This window comes from Balaenoptera borealis (assembly GCF_965194805.1).
Source record: "Balaenoptera borealis genome assembly, chromosome: 3".
In the NCBI taxonomy this organism is placed as follows: domain Eukaryota; kingdom Metazoa; phylum Chordata; class Mammalia; order Artiodactyla; family Balaenopteridae; genus Balaenoptera; species Balaenoptera borealis.
Genome location: NC_138866.1, coordinates 43,614,816 through 43,633,579, shown reverse-complemented (window position 1 = coordinate 43,633,579; position 18,764 = coordinate 43,614,816). Strand labels below are relative to the sequence as shown.

The 18,764-nt window shown below is 40.5% G+C and overlaps 2 long non-coding RNA genes across 2 annotated transcripts in view; one reads left to right on the top strand and one right to left on the bottom strand.

Moving 5' to 3' along the window:
- LOC309626221 overlaps window positions 1-18,764 on the bottom strand; it is a 397,593-nt gene that overhangs the window by 104,616 nt on the left and 274,213 nt on the right. The gene's annotated exons all lie outside the window — the stretch shown is intronic.
- Window positions 205-18,764, top strand: part of LOC309626226 — a 132,843-nt gene continuing 114,283 nt past the window's right edge. Inside the window, exon 1 of the long non-coding RNA XR_014243048.1 lies at window positions 205-1,034. This is a non-coding gene — a long non-coding RNA (uncharacterized lncRNA). The remainder of the gene's footprint in view (window positions 1,035-18,764) is intronic.

The window sequence follows — 18,764 nt, the reverse complement described above, 5'->3', positions numbered from 1 at the left end:
AAATCCACCCCGATCCCCCGAGCCAGAGCCTCCTTCCTACCCCAAGACAGGACAGCGTTTCCCCCCAGTTGTACCACAGAGATGTTTAAAGCATCAAAGAACGAAAAGGAAAAATGGACGTTGTGCAGCTGGCGGAGGGAAAGGGCGGGAGGGAGGGCTTGGGGGCAGTGGGGGCGGGGTGAGGTGGAGAAATGTCAGAACGCGCGCTTGTGATCTCCACAAAGTGAGTGAAAAATTGTAGACCGGGAGACCTATCTGCAGTGGGGTCCGGAGTCGTGGGAAACCCTTCCAGCCTGACGTCTTCTCAGATGGCGGGGGCAGCTGAATCGCCCTGAAAATTCCCCCGTTCTGTTAGACGGGCAGATTTCGGCGCCTTGGGGGCGTGGGAGGGCTTTTCCCCTTCCCGCGGCCTGGAGGAGACAGCTCCCGCTTCTCCTTTGCCCTCTCGTCTAGTAACTTCGCAGAAATTCGGGGCCAATAAACCACGAGTTGGAAATGGACAGTGTTAAATAAACAAGGGTCTCTTTAAAATTCTCATCCACTTCAGATGTCTAAAGTAAGATTGTGATGATTTTGTCACGGTTTGGTAAATTTACCCCTTTAAGAGGCTTTCATAAATCCCAGAACACACCTTCAGCCAGATTTGAATATAGATTTAGGTTTTAAAACCCAGAAGCTGGAAACACCGCTTTATCAAAGAGAATTTCCCTTTAGCTTAGCAATGTGCTGAAGCTCTTAAAAGATTGGATCTGAGAGAGAGAGAGAGAGAGAGAGACAGAGAGAGAGAGAGAGACAGAGAGGAGAAAGAGAACTAGACAGAGAGAGGCATGCGGGGTGGGGGGGGGAGGCGGAAAAAGACTTTCTTTTTCTTTCTAGAGGAATTCTGCCCAGACTCTGCAGCAGTTGGTAGCAAGCAAGCTTTCTCCTGGGTGTCTCCTGGAAAAGTTGCAAAATTGCTCTTCACCTGTAAGATCATGCTTTTTCTCTTCCAGTCTCTTCTTGCCAATTTGGAAATTGCAGACAGCCGGGCTCAGGTACAGTCCCCACAAACCCTACTCTAGTTCAGGACAAAAGCCACTAGCTTTGGGGGGGGGGGGCGGTGCTGGCTGTTGTACTGAAAACCTTAGACACCTGGTGGGAGAAAAAGACTCCTTGTATGAAAAGTCTAACTCGATTTTCTGTAAGTCCTTGAACTTCCAGTACACTTACTATGTGGTCATTTTATTGTCTCTGTTCATGTTTAACATTTTTTTTCCCTGTGTCCTCTGTCTTTAAATTTTTTCCTATGAATCTGACTTCTAGTAGCATGCTTTATGTTTTTAAGTAATTTTCATTAACAACTGGATGGTTTTTAGTTGCTATGAGTACAATTATCTTGCTATAAATATGGGATGTAAGCATTCAGAAGCTAAATTAAGAAAACCAGTACACGGGGAATCAAATTATTTGTCAGAGCTTGCATGCAGTTTCCAAAATATGGCTGATATTCATATTTCGAAATCTAGATGCACGTCTGGTGCTAGCTGGGCTTACATTCTCCACCCCACATGCCAGGCCAGTTTAAAATATTCCAAACTTTCCTCCAAGTTTATTAAGTATGGTGGTGTGGGGGGAGTGGAGGAGTGGGAGGAGAAAGGAGAGAGATCTCAGGATTCTTTCAGGCTAATTAAAAAAGAAGATGAAGAACAAAACCCATATTCCGTGAGAACACAGCCTCTCAGGGGGGAAGGAGTCAGTTAGACTCCCTGAACACTTACTTCAGAAATATGAAGATTAATTTCCAATCCTTTCAGTGATTCAGTGGACAGTGGGGGACCACATCTTGCCTTAGAACTGCCACGATATTTAGAAAGAAGTCATTTTTCATTAGGTTTTAAAATACGTCTTTATTAAAAACTTTGACAAGATTAACTTTAATTAATTTTTTAACAAGAGTTAAAGATTGGCGATGCTGGCAGAATTGGGGGAAAAAAGAAGGCAACAGATCACTTATGAATTAAGCTTGGGTCGCTTATTCCCTGCATTGCTGTTGCTTCAGAAAAGAGGGTAAGGGGGAAAGAAATGACTTCAAAGATAGGATTGTGCTGTCCTGATAAAAGAGTCGGAGGCAAATTCCAAATGCAAAAAAAAAAAAAAAAAAAAAAGAGGAAAAGAGGACCATGTTGTTCCGGAATGAAACGGATTAAGATTGTGTGACAAGTGCGAGATGTGGGGCTGTGAGACATTTATGAGCTGAGTGTGAGCTGGAAGCTATGCGCCTGTCCCTAAGCGTGTGAGGACCAAGGGTGTGTGCAGAGCAGGGTTAGGGTGAGGGATAGGAAGGGCATGTGTGACTGTGAGAGACGGAGAGCAATGTGAGGGGTGTGAGTGTGGGTTTGGGTGTCAGGAGAGTGTGGACGGGAATGTGGATGGACTGTTGAAGGGTGGTAGCTGTCAGTTTATGTAATTTTCATCTCTTGGTCCTGAAGTTTCCTTGAAATCAATTCTACTGCAGGCAGCAGCCTTGAGCTTACAGAGCTGATATAAAACAACCATTACAGTCCAATATCTTGCCTGTTTGCAAACTTCATTTAAAACTGGGGGAAAAAAGACCCGGGAATGGTTTTGTAAGAAAGGAAAAAAAGAAGAAAAGAAAACCACAGTGAAGCTTTAAACTAGTTTGGATAAATCTCTAATCTTTTATTTGTAACCTTTTACAAGCTTTATTTCCCGTATATGAAAAGCTTCTTTTATATGGGCACGGCAGACTTTTCCTTTGGATTTTTAATTAGAGCCCATCAATTGTAGCCATATTTAAGAATCAATATAAAGTAATCCTTCGAGATGGGATAAGGTTTTAATCGAAAATCTAATTTCCCACTCTTTGCAGATCATTTTAAGGGCTGGTTGATTTAAAAAGAGTTCAGTTTTTAAAAGACATAACACCTAAAACCTGGAAAAGATCATGTCTGCAAAATAACCAACTGATGTCGCCTTACAAAGAAAAAAAAAAAAAAAAAAAAAAGCCTGGCTGTTGTTGGGAACTTTTTTCTTCTATTTAGAAGAATTTGACTTATTTTTTTTCCTCCAACACTATTCTGTAATGTGGCTCCTATGAGAGTATTCACGTTGAATGGGGAAAGAAAAAAAGAGGAATTGTTTGTCTAAAATAGTATTTCATATGCAAAATACAGTAACTTAATTTTTTTTTATTAACAAAGAAAACATAGATCTTGACAGATCCTTTTTACTACAGGCTCCCATATTCCCAAGATTAGAAAATGAATAACGCACACTTTTCATTTTTGTTCACGGATGCAAACTTTCCACTTTCATATCCAGGCATGAACTTTCTGACCAGTTTTTAAACTTCGACATTAGAATTTTGCGATTTTAATTTTTTACAATAATTGAAAAGTTGCTTATCACAAAGGTGTAGAATTTTAAGCAGTTCTGCTAGAGTCATTAGCTTTCAATTTTTCTCCTTTTAAAGACGAAATATGAAAGCAAGGAAGAAAACAAACAAAAACTAATTGTAAGTGCACAGTCCAAACATTTTTTGCCTCTTAATGATCAAGCTGAGGTATTTGTTCAAAGACTGCACATTATCTAAATGTGCGTAGTGCATTTTCAACAAACATCACTGCTTTAGTTTAAGATCTGCAAATTATCTCTAAACTAGAAGGGATCCCCCAAAAGTTTATAGGCATATTTTCAGTCACTGACTTGTTTTTATTGTTATATCTGTTATATCTGTTAAGTGCATTTGAAAAAAATGAACTCATCGTATTTGCTTTTTGAAATCTGAATGAAGCGGGTTTGAACATATTTGATACTCATGCTTTCCTTTTATCTGCAGAAATTTCAATTTATTTAAAAGCCTGGCGTTTAATGCACTACATGGTCGCATACATTTAGAGAAACTCTCTTGTATTTCTCCATAATCGTGTCTAATAAAAACCTGGGATTTTCCTTTATTTAAAAAAAAATGTTAAAATATAATGCATCTTCATTAGGAAAATTGACTGCTGTGCTCACGACAGTTCTTAATTGAAAAGGCAACCTATTTTAATGGTGTGGTTGAGAAGATTACATACTTTATCCAAACACAAAGACAATTAATAATGAGAAGCAGGCTGCTGCCATTAACTCTAATGCAGTTGCATCAATGTCAGTGAAAAGTGCTCATACCTGAGATAGAGGGTGCAAACTCCCCTGGCTCCCTCCTTCCCCAGTTCACCCACTTCTTAATTAGGGTTTCTTAATATGTAAGCGCCAGGAGCGGCTGTCATCAGGCGGTTTAGTTTTGGGCAAGTGCGGCGCGGGGCCAGGCGCCCCTTCCCGCGGGTCGCGCGGTCCTGGGCAGCGCCTCCCGGTCGGAGGCGCCCCAGCCGCGGGTGTCTGCGCGCAGACCTGGCGCTCTCCAGCCTGCGAGCGGAGCCGGGCGAGGGCGGCCGCGGCGCCCGAGCGCAGGAAGGTTTGGAGACCCAGGGCCACCTGGTGCATTTTGAGAAGTTTACCTAAAGGGACGGGGCTGCCTCGGAGACTGGATTCTGCTTTGATTCACTTACGGAAAAGTCGTGGGGAAAAAAAAAATCTTTTAAAACAGAGTTTGAGGGAGGGGGGCCTCTGTGCGCAAGTGGTCATCCGGCGAGTCGACCAAGTTTGCCAAAGCGCCCCCTCTCCAACTCTGGCCAGGAGAGCAAAGCGTGCGTGTGCACGCGCTTCTCTCTCTCAGTGTGTGCGTGTGTGCTCGCGCGTGCGTGTGTGTTGAACGCGGGGGATCCCAACCTTTCCTAGTTTCGAGCACGCCCCGACTCCAGGCTGGGCAATGGGGAGGAGGCGGCGGCCACCTCTGGCTTTTCCTTTCCCCGGCGAGGGCGGCCAACTCAGGCCTCGCGCTGGCCGCCTCGAACCCGGAGCGGCTAGCTGCCAGAGCCGGCGCGCGAAGGGGAGACCCCAAAGCCTGGGCGCGGAACGACCGGCGGCGCCTAGTGCCAGGCGTGGCCCTGCGGACGGCCGAGCCTGGCGCTCCGGGGCGCGGGGACCCGAGGGCGGCCCTCGCGGTCGCCAAGCCCCGGGGACGACTACAGGTTGGGGAAGGGATGATCTCGATTTAGGTTTTTACGAGGTGCTTCGGCGCCTGCGAGGGGCTTGACGCCTGCTGCTTGGGGTCCTACAACCCTCGGAACCCGCTCTGCCCCGGTCTCTTCCCCAGCGCCGTCTCCCAGCCCGAGGCTCAGGCAGTTGGGGGCGGGGGTCGGGGGTCGGGGGGGGGGTGGCGCCCCTCCATCAGTATCACTCTCTCCCTTAAGGTGGGGCAGGGGGCGGCCGCAGGCTAACAGGCACACTCAGACCAGATCTCTTCCCTTCACCAAAGGATTAGTGGGGGCAGGGGGCCGAGCTCCTTCGGAGAATTCTGGAGGCTTCTCGCACTGGCCAGCCACACATAGCGCCGGGGAGAGATACACTGCTGGGGTCTGAGCCCGTGTGAGGTGCTTGGGAGAGCAGAGAAGAGCTGGTAGTCAGGCTTCCAAGGCTGCCCCGAGGACACTCACACACAAATTCCGAGGAGGAAGGAGCCCATCCTCCAAGGCCCAACTGGACACATGCCTTTCCCTTGAAAGATAGCCTCACAAGAAAGTTCCTCACATAAATGCACACTTCCATCTGCAGCTCTCAGTGTCCCTGGGCCAGCCTTGTTATCCCTCAATCATACCCCACTTTCCCTCCTGTTTCCATCTATTCATCTACAGACTTCCTGCAGACTTGCCATTTTCGTGATTCTGGCCACGGGTTAGGGAGCCTCTCAAAGCTTCTGAAGACAAGCAGACCTGGAGTTTTCCCTAAAGCCCCAGGCTCCTCCTTTCCCTCCCTCAGGAGAGATGGACCTCTAGAGCAGTGGTCCCCAACCTTTTCTCCACCAGGGACCGGTTTCATGGAACACAGTTTCTCGACAGAGGGTTGGGGGAGGATGGCTCAGGCGGTAATGCGAGCGATGGGGAGCGGCAGGCACATGAAGCTTTGCTGCCTCACCCGCAGCTCACCTCCTGCCGTGCGGCCCGGTTCCTAACAGGCTGCAGACCAGTACCAGTCCGTGGCCTGGGGGCTGAGCACCCCTGCTCTAGAGCATTGTAACCTTCCTTTGATGGAAGTCAGCTATCAGCTATTTGTCATGGTCTAGGAACCTCCTCCCCTCCTCCCCCACCTCATTCTATATGCTGTATCTAGAGCTTTTCCTGTTCCTTTGGACTGCCTTTTTCAGAAGGCAAAAGTTGAAGTACTCCAGTTACTGTTTATCAGACAAGCCTTGGTTTCTACTGGTGGTGAGGCCATGTGTGTCAGCTGGGTATCAGGGGAGTGACCAGATCACAAGACCAGCAGGAAGTGGTTCTCTTCTTGGGATAGCTTGAACCTTATATGTCATACTTGCCCAATAACATAAGAGTAACAACAGACTAACTTGTATTTGTGGATCTGTTTCTTGGCATTTGACCTATGGATGCTGGAGGCATCTTTATTAGCATGTGTGTGACTTTGGATAGCAACTCAATAATGACATTCCTAATCATTTATTGAATACCATTTAAGCTAGTTCAGCAACAGATAGTAGCTCTTAGCCTAAATGGCAGTTTTCTGGCAGCTTATTCAACTAATGGACAAGCAAAAAGTGAAAGATATAATTGCATCCAATACTTAGCTCCTGAATATGACAGAGTCACCACTTAAGAGGCATACAGACCATGCTGAAAGTAGATGGTATGTTCTGAGTTACTTTTGGAAAAGCAGTTTCTTTCTGGTTGTGCTCTCTTGTATTTGATGCACAAAATAGATCAAAGAAACACAGAAGAAACAGGCATGATTTATAGATATTGAGTATCAATAGAATCATGGCCCTTAATTTATCCTGACCTTTCCCTACTGTTTCAGTAAAAAAACAGAAGTAGCAAAGGGCTGGGTGAAGCCTTTTTCTAACAAGGAGATGTTCTGTAGACACTAGATACTCACCAAGGAATAGGTCACCTTGGGTAAGCCTGTGTTTATGTTAAAACACTTGGAGAGAAACCAAATAATTCCATTATCATTAAGGAATATTTTTAAATGCCCTGGTAGTTGACATTGGGTAGATACAACCTCAGTCAACTACATTCCAGTAAAAGCAAAAAACATTTTGCATTAGACCATATAGTCTTAAATCCAATTGCACATTTGGATCAATTTGGTCTATCAACCAATTTATTCACACATGGCAGGATGGATAAATATTTTTCACATGCAAAATTTTCCATTGAAATCTCTTATTTCTCTAAAGATGTATGATTATCAATCCAAGAAGTCTCCAGAGCATAAGTATTTTTAAAAAGTTGATTGCAACATGAACTCATATTCATTTATTTGTTCATTCATTCAACAAACATATTCAGGGGCCTACTATGTATTATGCAGTTGTCAGGAGTTATGTCTAGAGATTCATGCTCAGGACCATAAACTAAGTTAATTTTTTTTTCTCATTTAAAGCAAAAGCAAATAGTTATAATAAGAATTTGATCTAAAACTTTACATTATCTACCCTCTTTTGGAAAATTCACCATCCCAAATCTGAGGGCAGAAGTCATCTTGATTTTTCCAGTTTCTAGAGTATAGAAGATTATTGAAGACAAAAATTAAGCATGGAGAGATTTGTCAGTTGCTCTAAGTTATAAGTACTTGTGTTGATCGTCCACAGCAGTGTTACTAGGGAAAGCTGTAGGAGTTGTTTGCATTAACTGACAAAAGTTGATGACTCTTAATGTTCAAATTTGATTTGTTTCTAAAAAATAAAATCAGAAGGCAACCGAGTGTACATTTTATTATATGTTTAGATTATATGCTCTCCAGTAGAAGATAATTTTTTAGATAGGAATAAACACAACCTTGAGACTTAACTGTATATTCTTTTAGCTGATATCTAAAAGACTATATGTGTGTGTGGCATCATTACATTTTTATCTTATTTGTAAGAGAATGCAACAAAAAGTATTCAAAATGATTATAAATACCAGTTACTTTTTCAGTCTCTTTTTCTGGGCTAGACATAGTTATTACATATTTATTAGTTTGTTTTTGGCCATTTTAGCTTCAACTACTTGTGATGAGTTTTATTTCCCTGTGAATTTAGGATTTCCAAAGTAACAACTTACACTCAAATATAGTCTTTCCTATAAAGACTTTCTCCCCCTTCTTTTTAATTTGCTCTCCATCCATAAAACAGACATTACCATGGATTTTTCCATTGGTCATTGATGGAGTTATTGAATGTGATCAAATGATAATAGATTAGAACTGAGTCTCTATAGAAGAGGTCAGTGCATAAAGCCTCCGTTTTTCTGATGAACTCTAGCAGGAGGAATTAAATGCTACCTCTTATAAAGCAATCTTACTGATCTATGTCTGTCTGGACTCACTAGAGCCTTTGAGCCATCTCTTCACCAGGAGTTATTTTATCTTTTGGGTATGATTTGAGGGTCATGGCACCCATGCGTAGCCTGTGGTCTGTAGAGAGGCCATATTCATTACTACCTTTGGTACAAAGTATTTAGAGGGTTGTTTTTTTTTAAATATCCTAAAAACATCCAAAAATGCATTCTTTACTTTCCAAATTTGGCCTTTTTAATTTCCTGTACAGCTAAGAGGATATGAGAGCCCCTTTGTTCTAGAGCTGCCGATTCTTGTGTTCAGGTGTTTGTTTGTTCCAGGGACTGCACTTGTGATTTTAAAGTGCCATAAATTCTTCTAACTAAGCCCCTATAGTCTTTATACCACCTTGCCAGCTTAGATTGAAATCTTGAGAATGAAAAAAAAAGTTTCCATGAGATTAGGTAGCTATTCATATTATAAATATGACTTTATTAAATTTAACTGGCAAAGAGATCTATTACAAGTAAAGAAGGTGAAAATGCAGGCCTAAAATATCCAGGACTGAAAATAGAACATTTAATTTATGATTCTCTCTGCAGGTGGGGTGTGAAATAGAATGCTAGTGTTGCTGCTGCCAGAACGCTTGCCTATTTTTACACTTTCGTAAGGGATGTGGGCAATGGAAAGGGATACTTCTTGAATACGACAGTGTTTATGTAGAAATTCATTAGACTTAAGGAGGGCGGTATTTGCTTTATGGAAGTTCTTGGATCTCTTGACGCCAAAAAGGTATATGAGAAGGATGGTGAAACGAAAAGGAGATGAGAATCCAGACACTCCCTCAGCAACCTTACCCTGTGACAGACCCAGAGGCAACTCCAAAGCCACCAGGGCAACTGCCTGTTCAGTTTGCCAAAGAGCCAGATGCTGTGGCTTGGAAGAATCTCCTCCACAGCTTGATGTCTGGGTCCTGTGATTGCCATCCAAAGAACAGTGGTGGGGCATGCTGGGATGAATGCAGTCCCGGCATCCCACTACAGTGTATTCTTTTTTAAAAACAGAGTCATTTTAAATTAAATAAGTTTTAAAACTCACATGTTATTTTTGAAAATTTAAAAAGGAAATTGGAGGACAATGGTACAAATCAAGGCTGCATATCTGAAAAAAAAATCCTCTTAAACTTTATTTTGCTTTTAGGTCATATTTAATTATCCCATGAGGACTGGGACATTTAGAAGAGACAAAAGACCATCCCCTATTCACAGTGATGAAATAAAAATCACTACAATCTAAAAGAATGGTGATGCAGAGAGTATTTATTATTTATGTTATTAACTGTGATCATTTATAATTTATTTACATGAAATAAAAGTAAGATATTTAATTTTAAGATTAGTTTTGGAACAGAATTTTGATTGTGAGTGCCAGTGAACCTGTGTTTAAGTAAAAAAAAGCAGTAAGAAAAATGACAGGAAACATTTAAGGGGAAAAAATCATGCCTGACTATCTGATGATTCACCAACATCTCTTCTTAAATATTAGCAGTATTGTCCTATGAAGCAACATCCCTCCTTTTCAAAATGTGTGTTAATATATCTGTTGTGTTGTTGCTGAGTGAATGATAGCTGCTGCATGTTTTTGAGTCATTCAGACCACTTCAACAAATGAATGTAATTTGATTCCAATGTACAACCAAAATCTTTGCTCTTTCTGTGTAATCTTTTATTTTTCTAATTATAGGAATTTTTTTCCTTTAATATTCCCAGGCTTCGTCTAATAGCCTAATAGTCACCCTGAGTGCCGGGGTAAATCTGTAATTTCTTTGATAATTGTGATCAATGTGAATCATGGCATGATTAATGTGGCCATGGTAATAGGTAACTGTTAAAAAGATAATCAAAATATTTTGAGAGTGATAACTTACTATGGAGCAGTGGTTCTCAACCAGGGGTGATTTCTCCCCCCAGGGGACATTTGGCAATGTCTGGAGACATTTTTGGTTGTCACAACTGTTATCTAGAGGGCTGAGACCAGAAATCCTGCTAAATATCCTATAATGCAGAGGACAGCCCCCCAACAACAAAGAAGTGTCTGGCCTAAAATGTCAGTAGGTGCCAAACTTGAGAAATTCTGATGTAGAAAAATAGATAACATGTATACTAATGCTGACATCTAAGATTTTTTGGTGATAACCAAAATATAAATAGCCGATTAGCATCACTAATGCAGATGAAAAGTAAAAAAACTCAGTTACTCAAATATTTTCAAATATCTTCAGGTTTGGGTTCATATAGACAAGGCATAATATTATTCTTACTTTCTGCAAAATTTATTTCTCATCCTCACTTCAATTATTATTTAAGCATATAACTAGCCATATCTTGATGAAGTCAATAGTAACTTTGATTTATTATGCTCATGTTTCATGAACAGGATACTAATTCAGCAGGAAAAACTATGTTAAACAGTTTTTAGTTTTTAATCTTTATTTCTATTTCTAAAACTTCTTTCCAAAAAATTTGGAAAATACATAAAACTATAAAGAGGAAAATGAAATCCTTAATTCTACCACCGTAAGTGTTTAGTTTCTGTGAACTCAAAGTTGTGCATATGGGCATTAATTTCTTTTTTTTTAAATAAATTTATTTATTTTTATTTTTTAATTTTTGGCTGCATTGGGTCTTTGTTGCTGCGCGCGGGCTTTCTCTAGTTGTGGCGAGTGGGGGCTACTCTTCGTTGCGGTGTGCGGGCTTCTCATTGTGGTGGCTTCTCTTGTGGCGGAGCATGGGCTCTAGGCGCACGGGCTTCAGTAGTTACAGCATGCGGGCTCAGTAGTTGTGGCTTGAAGGCTCTAGCGTGCAGGCTCAGTAGTTGTGGCGCACTGGCTTAGTTGCTCCGCAGCATGTGGTATCTTCCTGGACCAGGGCTCGAACCCGTATACCCTGCATTGGCAGGCGGATTCTTAACCACTGAGCCACCAGGAAAGTCCCACATTAATTTCTTAATACAGGAACAGATACTGTTTGACAAAATATTTCATTATGATTAAGTTTTCATGATATTAACTCCCCTGTGCAGCAGATGAAAAGTGACATTTCTGGTCATTTTCATAATTGTTCTCAATACTAGTCTTTATCCCCTTTTTTGAGTGTGAATTTTTTTGTTTTATTTTGTTTTTTTTGTGGGTTTTTTGTTTGTTTGTTTTAAGTAATGTGTTCAGTTATACTAAATAGAAGGCATCTCCACATAGAAAAACTTGCTTGGACCACACTGTCATCCGGCCTTATCTGTTTTAATATAACCTTATGTATGGTTTGTCCTGATAATTTTTTCTTAACTCAGATGTTTATTATAAGTTGTTGTTCAGTTTTGTCTCCGTTAAATCTATGGGTGAAGCTATCACCATTGGACAAGATTATGATGGTAGTTAGTTACCAATGGGCCTTTTGGGTCCTGGCAGGTAGACCCAGGCACAGAGCCCCTGTCAGGGAATGAAACCCAGAGAGAAAGGTAGGGTGGATGCCAGGATGGTCCAGTATGGAAAAATTACAGAAGCAAAAAGGACAAATAAAAGTTAATAGAATAAAGCACAGACTTTAAATAACAAATTGAGCAACAATGAGTGTGTATTAGCATTTGGGCAGTTACACATGACTTCTGCTTTATTTAAGCCATTAATCTTTGGTTTCCTCCTCAGACCCACATTACCTCTTGTCAGGGAAGCAGTGGAGAAAGTGGAAATGGCCCATAACCTTCAGGATTTATCTTTTCTAGGATTTTAAAACAGGGGCTAGCCCTCGAACTAACACAAGCTTTGTCTTACGCAGTTGATAATGGCTATTTTATGGAACCCGCCTCAATATAAAACAAGAGCTTCAATGAACAGTTTCTAGAGCAGAACTTCTTTCCTTCTTAGCAAAGCAGGTCTCATTCCTGGGGGTGTAACAGGTGGCACATTCAAACAGTAACACACCTGTCTGGGGTGCTACTTTTTTTTTTTAACATACTCTGAGCAACATGATTTAGGAGAAGCCCACCCTCTTGCATCCACCAAGTTCAGCCAAATAAAAAGGAACATAGTGAAGGGCTTTCTAAAGATTGCAAAAGAATCATTTGAGGAGAAATGAAATATAACTGTGGAATGAATAATATGTCAAATGGCAAAAAATAATATAAAGATACAACTGAAGTATGGATCCTTTCTGCAATAAAGAATGGATGGACCCTTTTGACAGTAAGACTACAGAATTATTTGCCCTGGTTCTGTTTTGGGTCTTCTTCCTTATCAACAGATGATGGGTCTCTGCTGGGCCTCCCCAGGTCCTGTCCTGGCCAGACCTAAAGTTGCTTGCCCTTGCCATCCTGGCCATTTGTTTGAATTAGGGCTGATTTATGAGTTATGGAGAAATCCCAATCTCTGGGTGTTTCAAACTTGAAGTTTAGAATTTAATGTTGAGTGTCTTTTTCAACTATTTCTACACCTCTAGTTATTTCTGTTTCTATTTATACTTGCAAAATATCAGAATGGATTGCTCATTTGATTCTGTAGGTGTCTGTAAGTTTCTTTGATTGTCATTTATAACACTTATTTTATTCTGTTCTGCTGCTATCGAGGAAGGGACCTATACATCCACCTAATGTTGATAGGAAGAAAATGGTAACTCCTTTGGGCACTACCTAGAGGAGTTTTCCTTCTCTTTCCATCACTTACATGTCCTTAAGGCTACTTCTTATCATATTCTTACCTGCATTTTCATCATTAGCTAAAAAACAAACTAAGGAACCATGCGCTTATTTCTCTATCGGGGTTTTGCACTTACATGATGCCCATTTGTAAGCGGTTTGTATATACATCTAACTTCTTCCCAGACTGTTTAAAAAAAGAAAAAAGAAAAAAATGGAACAGAGCATGCATGGCCTAGGAGGCACTCAACCCTTGGGACTGGGGGTGAGTATTAACAAGAAGGCAGGACCTAATTTCGACACTGTTCTTTAAAATACAAAGGAAGTGTGGAACCCCAAGTGAACTGAAAGAGCTGTTATGATGGAAATATCTCAAGGGCACTTCTCAGATGAGTATAGCACATAGTTAAAGGGTAAGTTCATTTAACCTGAAGAAGAATGGCTAAAGTGATGACCCAATTAATGTCATGAAATGCATAGATAATTTCTGGAAGAGGGATTTTGAAGGAAGCTCTCCATGCCTTCTTTATAAGATCAGAGATGATGAAAGAACTTAACATAGGAGCTTTCAGCTGAACACACAGATTCATATCCCCAGCTTACTCAACCCAGTGGCAAAACACAGGAATATGTTTACTGGTGGCCACTGTAGATTCTCTGTGTTTGGAGATCTCTGGGAAGAGATTTGAAAGCTTTGGTTAAATAGCTTTATTTACACCTGCCTGAAGGTAATCAAATGATTTCTTAAGCTTCCTTCCAGTTCTTATTCTATGATGTAAACATAATTTTAAAATAATTTTTATATTTACTCCCAACTAGTAAATTCTAGGAGGGTCTCCTCATGTTTTGAGGATTTAAGAAGTTCGTGTTATGAAAAGATTTACTAGCCTTGAAATTCTCTCTTAAGAGAGCTCATAGGGGACTTCCCTGGTGGCGCACTGGTTACGACTCCATGCTCCCAATGCAGAGGGCCCGGGTTCGATCCCTGGTCCAGGAACTAGATCCCACATGCATGCTGCAACTAAGAGTTCACATGCCACAACTAAGGAGACGGTGAGCCGCAGCTAAGGAGCCTGCAAGCTGCAACTAAGGAGCCTGCCTGCTGCAACTAAGGAGCCCATTTGCCGCAACTCAGAAGCTGGCAAGCCACAACTAAGGAGCCCACGAGCTGCAACTAAGGAGCCCAACTGCTGCAACTAAGACCCGACGCAACCAAATAAATTAAAAAAAAAAAAGAAAGCTCATAGTTCTTGCGTATTTTTGGTATGTACTTTAAAACACCTTTCCTTGTTCCTTATAGTCTTAGCATTATTTACTACTTAGTTACAAATTTTTATTACATGCCATACGCTATATTTTATCCTTCCAAGGCCAACAGAAACATTAAAAAAACTAAACCATTTGTTGTATCCTGAACTCTTTTTTAGACATTAACTTTATCGTTTGAATTGTCATAAAGTTGACTTTTTTTGGTATACAATTCTGTGAATTTTTTTAACATATGTATAGAGTCCTGTAACCACCACAATCAGGATACCCTGAACTTTTTCAGCGTCCGACACTATGCTACTGAAATCCATTCTCTAATGTAACTGTTCAATGACTTTATATCCAGTAAAACACATAGTGGATTCTATTTACTGGAAAAATGTAAAGTGATAAGTGTTTACCCATAATAAATGAAGTGCTTTACTCAAGATATTCTTAAAAGATCCAAGTTGCTGAATCAGACCCATTGTGTCCAAATTAATTTTATACAATTTCTTGTTATTGCAACAGCTGTCATCATTAACAGACAATAATATATGTACATATACATGTCAATATGAATACCAATTTCCCATAGTTTTGAAGACTTCATAGTGTCTCACAAGGTTTTTAATATTTAAAATCTAATTTAAATTATGACATGGACTTAGAGTCAGATTATAATTTAGAGCATTTTTACTCATCTGGTGTAGAATCTACCCTGATTATATTTTTATTTCATTCTTTCTTTAAAAGTTGCTTAGAACAGATTGCAGAAAATATGACTTCTACCGTATGTCATCAAAACAGAACAAACCTTTTTCCATGCCAGATTTGTATATCTTAAAAATACCACCCTCAGGATGAGAGAAATGGATTCGAAGATTCTATTCATATTTTTATGGTTGAATTGGATACAACAAAGTTTTGGTTATTCTGACTTGTGTAAACTTCCTAAGAGGAACTGATGCTACACGCAGAGTCATTTTTATTTTTATTTTTTACTTTTTAAATTTTATTTATTTTTGGCTGCATTGGGTCTTCGTTGCTGCCAGTAAGGGCTACTCTTCCGTGCGGAGCACGGGCTTCTCTTTGCGGTGGCTTCTCTTACTGAAGAGCACGGACTCTAGGCATGTGGGCTTTAGTAGTTGCAGCACGCAGGTGTAGTTGTGGCTCGTGGGCTCTAGAGCACAGGCTCAGTAGCTGTGGCACACGGGCTTAGTTGCTCCGCGACATGTGGGATCTTCCCGGACCAGGGATCGAACCCGTGTCCCCTGCGTTGGCAGACGGATTCTTAACCACTGCGCTACTAGGGAAGTCCCCAGAGTCATTTTTAGAGGCATGATGAGTCAGCTCTTTTAGCAATGTCAGATTTGCCTACCTGTTTGTAGATATACACACATAAGATAATATTTTTCTATAAATCCAGTTTGTATATACACAGAAAAACAATAATATAGGTAAAATAGCACTGTGTTTTGACGATGTTGTTTCTACAGATAGATGAAAATATGTGTTTGTAATTTTTAGGTAAAGTTGAAAAAGTCAAGGATTTGTGCTCAGCTAATCACAGTCAACACACTGAATAGAATCCTGTTAAACATGCCTCTTCTTTCCATCTCTTCTTCAGAAAGGGAAGTTACTATGAGACAGTAAACATAATACTGTTAAAAATATCTGGAAATTTAGTACATGGTGTCAGAGATGATACCACAATAGTCAAATGTAAGGAGGTTGGATTGTGTGTGTTCTTCCAATTTGTCATTTCCTTTCAAAGCTATTATTTCACCCTTACTGATAACCTCTTTTCAGTTAAAAAAAATTACCGTTAACATTCACTCACTTTTTGCAGGTTTTGAACAATTTTTTAATCCAACAAGCTATTTTACCTTACTCAGTGGATGTGGTCTTAGCCAATAATCTTCATTGTTAACAACATCCAATGGCTTTTAAACAATTTTATGACATCCATTGTGTTCCATTGTCTTTCTATGGCAGTAAATGCCCTTTAAAGCACTCCAACTAGTAAGTTACATGAGGTATCGCTTTTATAAAGCTATGCTAGCTGTCTCTAGTTCAATTATTCAACTCAAAGACTTCCTTCAAAGCTGCAAAATTGTCCTGATACTTCCCCATTTCTGATGTTAAACTGAGCTGTTTCTGATTGCTTGGATTGTAAAGTGTTTCTTTACCTATTTTGTTTATCTCTTTTTTTTTTTTAATTATTTTTTTAAAATTTATTTAGTTTGGCTGTGTTGGGTCTTCGTTTCTGTGCGAGGGCTTTCTCTAGTTGCGGCAAGTGGGGGCCACTCTTCATAGTGGTGCACGGGCCTCTCACCATCGTGGCCTCTCTTGTTGCGGAGCACAGGCTCCAGACGCGCAGGCTCAGTAGTTGTGGCTCACGGGCCTAGTTGCTCCGAGGCATGTGGGATCTTCCCAGACCAGGGCTTGAACCCGTGTCCCCCTGCATTAGCAGGCAGATTCTCAACCACTGCGCCACCAGGGAAGCCCTTGTTTATCTTTTAAAACTGTTTTACTTATGAAGAAATGGTTTCAGTTTTTTTTAATCCATGAAAATGACCATAGGAATTATAGGTAGATGTCATTTGTATAAGTGTCAAGAAGAAATGAACATCTTGTGGGGGAAAATGGCAGATCTCTACCCATGAAGAAAGCCATGATGTTAAAGCTCAAATTCTGTGTCACCAGTGCCACTGCTTCTTACTGCTCACTGCCTCCCACCCCCGTATTTCCGGGGTAAGTCTTATTTGGGTCATTTGATTATTTACTTATTATCTCTAGAGGGTGGGTAGGCTAGTACTGTTTGAACTCCAAATACACTCAAAATGTAATAAAGGTCAGAAGCTAGAGAGGATTAAACCCCTTGTTATATTTACCTTTTGAAAACCCATCCAGCTTTACCCCACAATTTCACCCTGGGAAAAAGTAGAAATGGTATTGGATACATTATCAGAAGAGAGTCCGTACGTAGTTCTTTGCCGCTAACTAATCATGAATCATTTTTTTCTCTTATAAAATAAAAATTTGGAGTTAGTGTGTGATACCTTTTTTTTTTTTTTTACTTTCTCTCTGAATTTTTAGTAATGGAAACAACAGATGCCAAAAATCTCCCTCCTAGGTTTGCTTCTTCAGAGACTGAAACGATGAATCATTTGGCTGACATTATTTTGCCTTTTTTTTTTTTTTTTTAAATTCCTCAAGGTTGATGGCTGTAACTCTCAATCTGGCTACACCATTGTTAAAGTTTTGGACAGTAGGACCCTGGCATACCCACAATGAACCTGCATTGCTCCTCATTGCCCTAGCAAACTACCAAATAGAAGTTCTGGACTATATTAGCTAGAAACTCACTAAATGCAACATTCTTGGTGAACAATAATAGTTATGCTGACAGGATACTAATCAGATACCAGTGCTACTCAAACAAGCATGGTTCAAGGAGCATGTATTTCATGGTCGTGGGCCATCCTCTGACTCTAAAAGACAATACAGAAGAACATAAGTGTTTATTAAGGAAGACCACTGAAGAAGGAAGACCAGGTAGCATCTATCTGAGTTAACTCGTGAGAGGTGCCAGCCTCCACCCTTTAGAGAGATCACTGCTCACCTGTTCTTGAGGTTATCTGTGTCCACCTATCTTTTAATCTTCACTTCATAGAGCTAACACACTTCTTTTCTCACCCACGTGTTATAGGTATATGTCAGGTGGCACCTTGGACATTCAGTAGAACAGGGAGTAGATAAGCTGGGGAAAAAACTGGGACTTTCTAAAGAGGTCGACAGCTTGTCTATTTATCAGATGAATTTGATTTTCACCAATCAGATTGAGGTATGCAAAAACATGTTCAGAAAAAAGCCTGAGAGGGGAGAGAGGCAGAACCTGGTACGACTGGATCATCAGTAAAGGGACTCCTACAAACATAAATGAAAACGAGAAAAAGAAGGAAAAATGGAGATTTCAATTCACCTAACCTAACTAATTGTTTCCCCAGAAGAATAAGTAGGTTTAAATATGTGAACTATATTTAATACAGATTAATTAATATTGTGAATATAAATTCAATGGAAGCCCGAAACACTATGAAAACAAAATAAATGGTGGGCACTATGCGTAGTTATGTGTAAATGCTAGCTGAAAGTGAGTCTTCTTATTGACTGAGGAACCATAGTTCATAAAGATTTTTTTTTCTTCTGTGAATCATAAAATGTTAATTCACGTATGGCAATTCATGCTTGGTTTTATTCCTTCCTTCAGCAAATGCTTATTAAGCCCCTACAGTGAGCTAGAAGCTTTGGGGGCTGTATAGAGGTATAATCCATGGGAATACATAGAGGCAAAAACCACAGTTGCTGCCTCTATCAGTCAGGGTCCTGGCAAGGAAGAGATGGTGCACTCAAGCATGGTAATTGAGGAGAGGTGAATGAAGGGACTATTT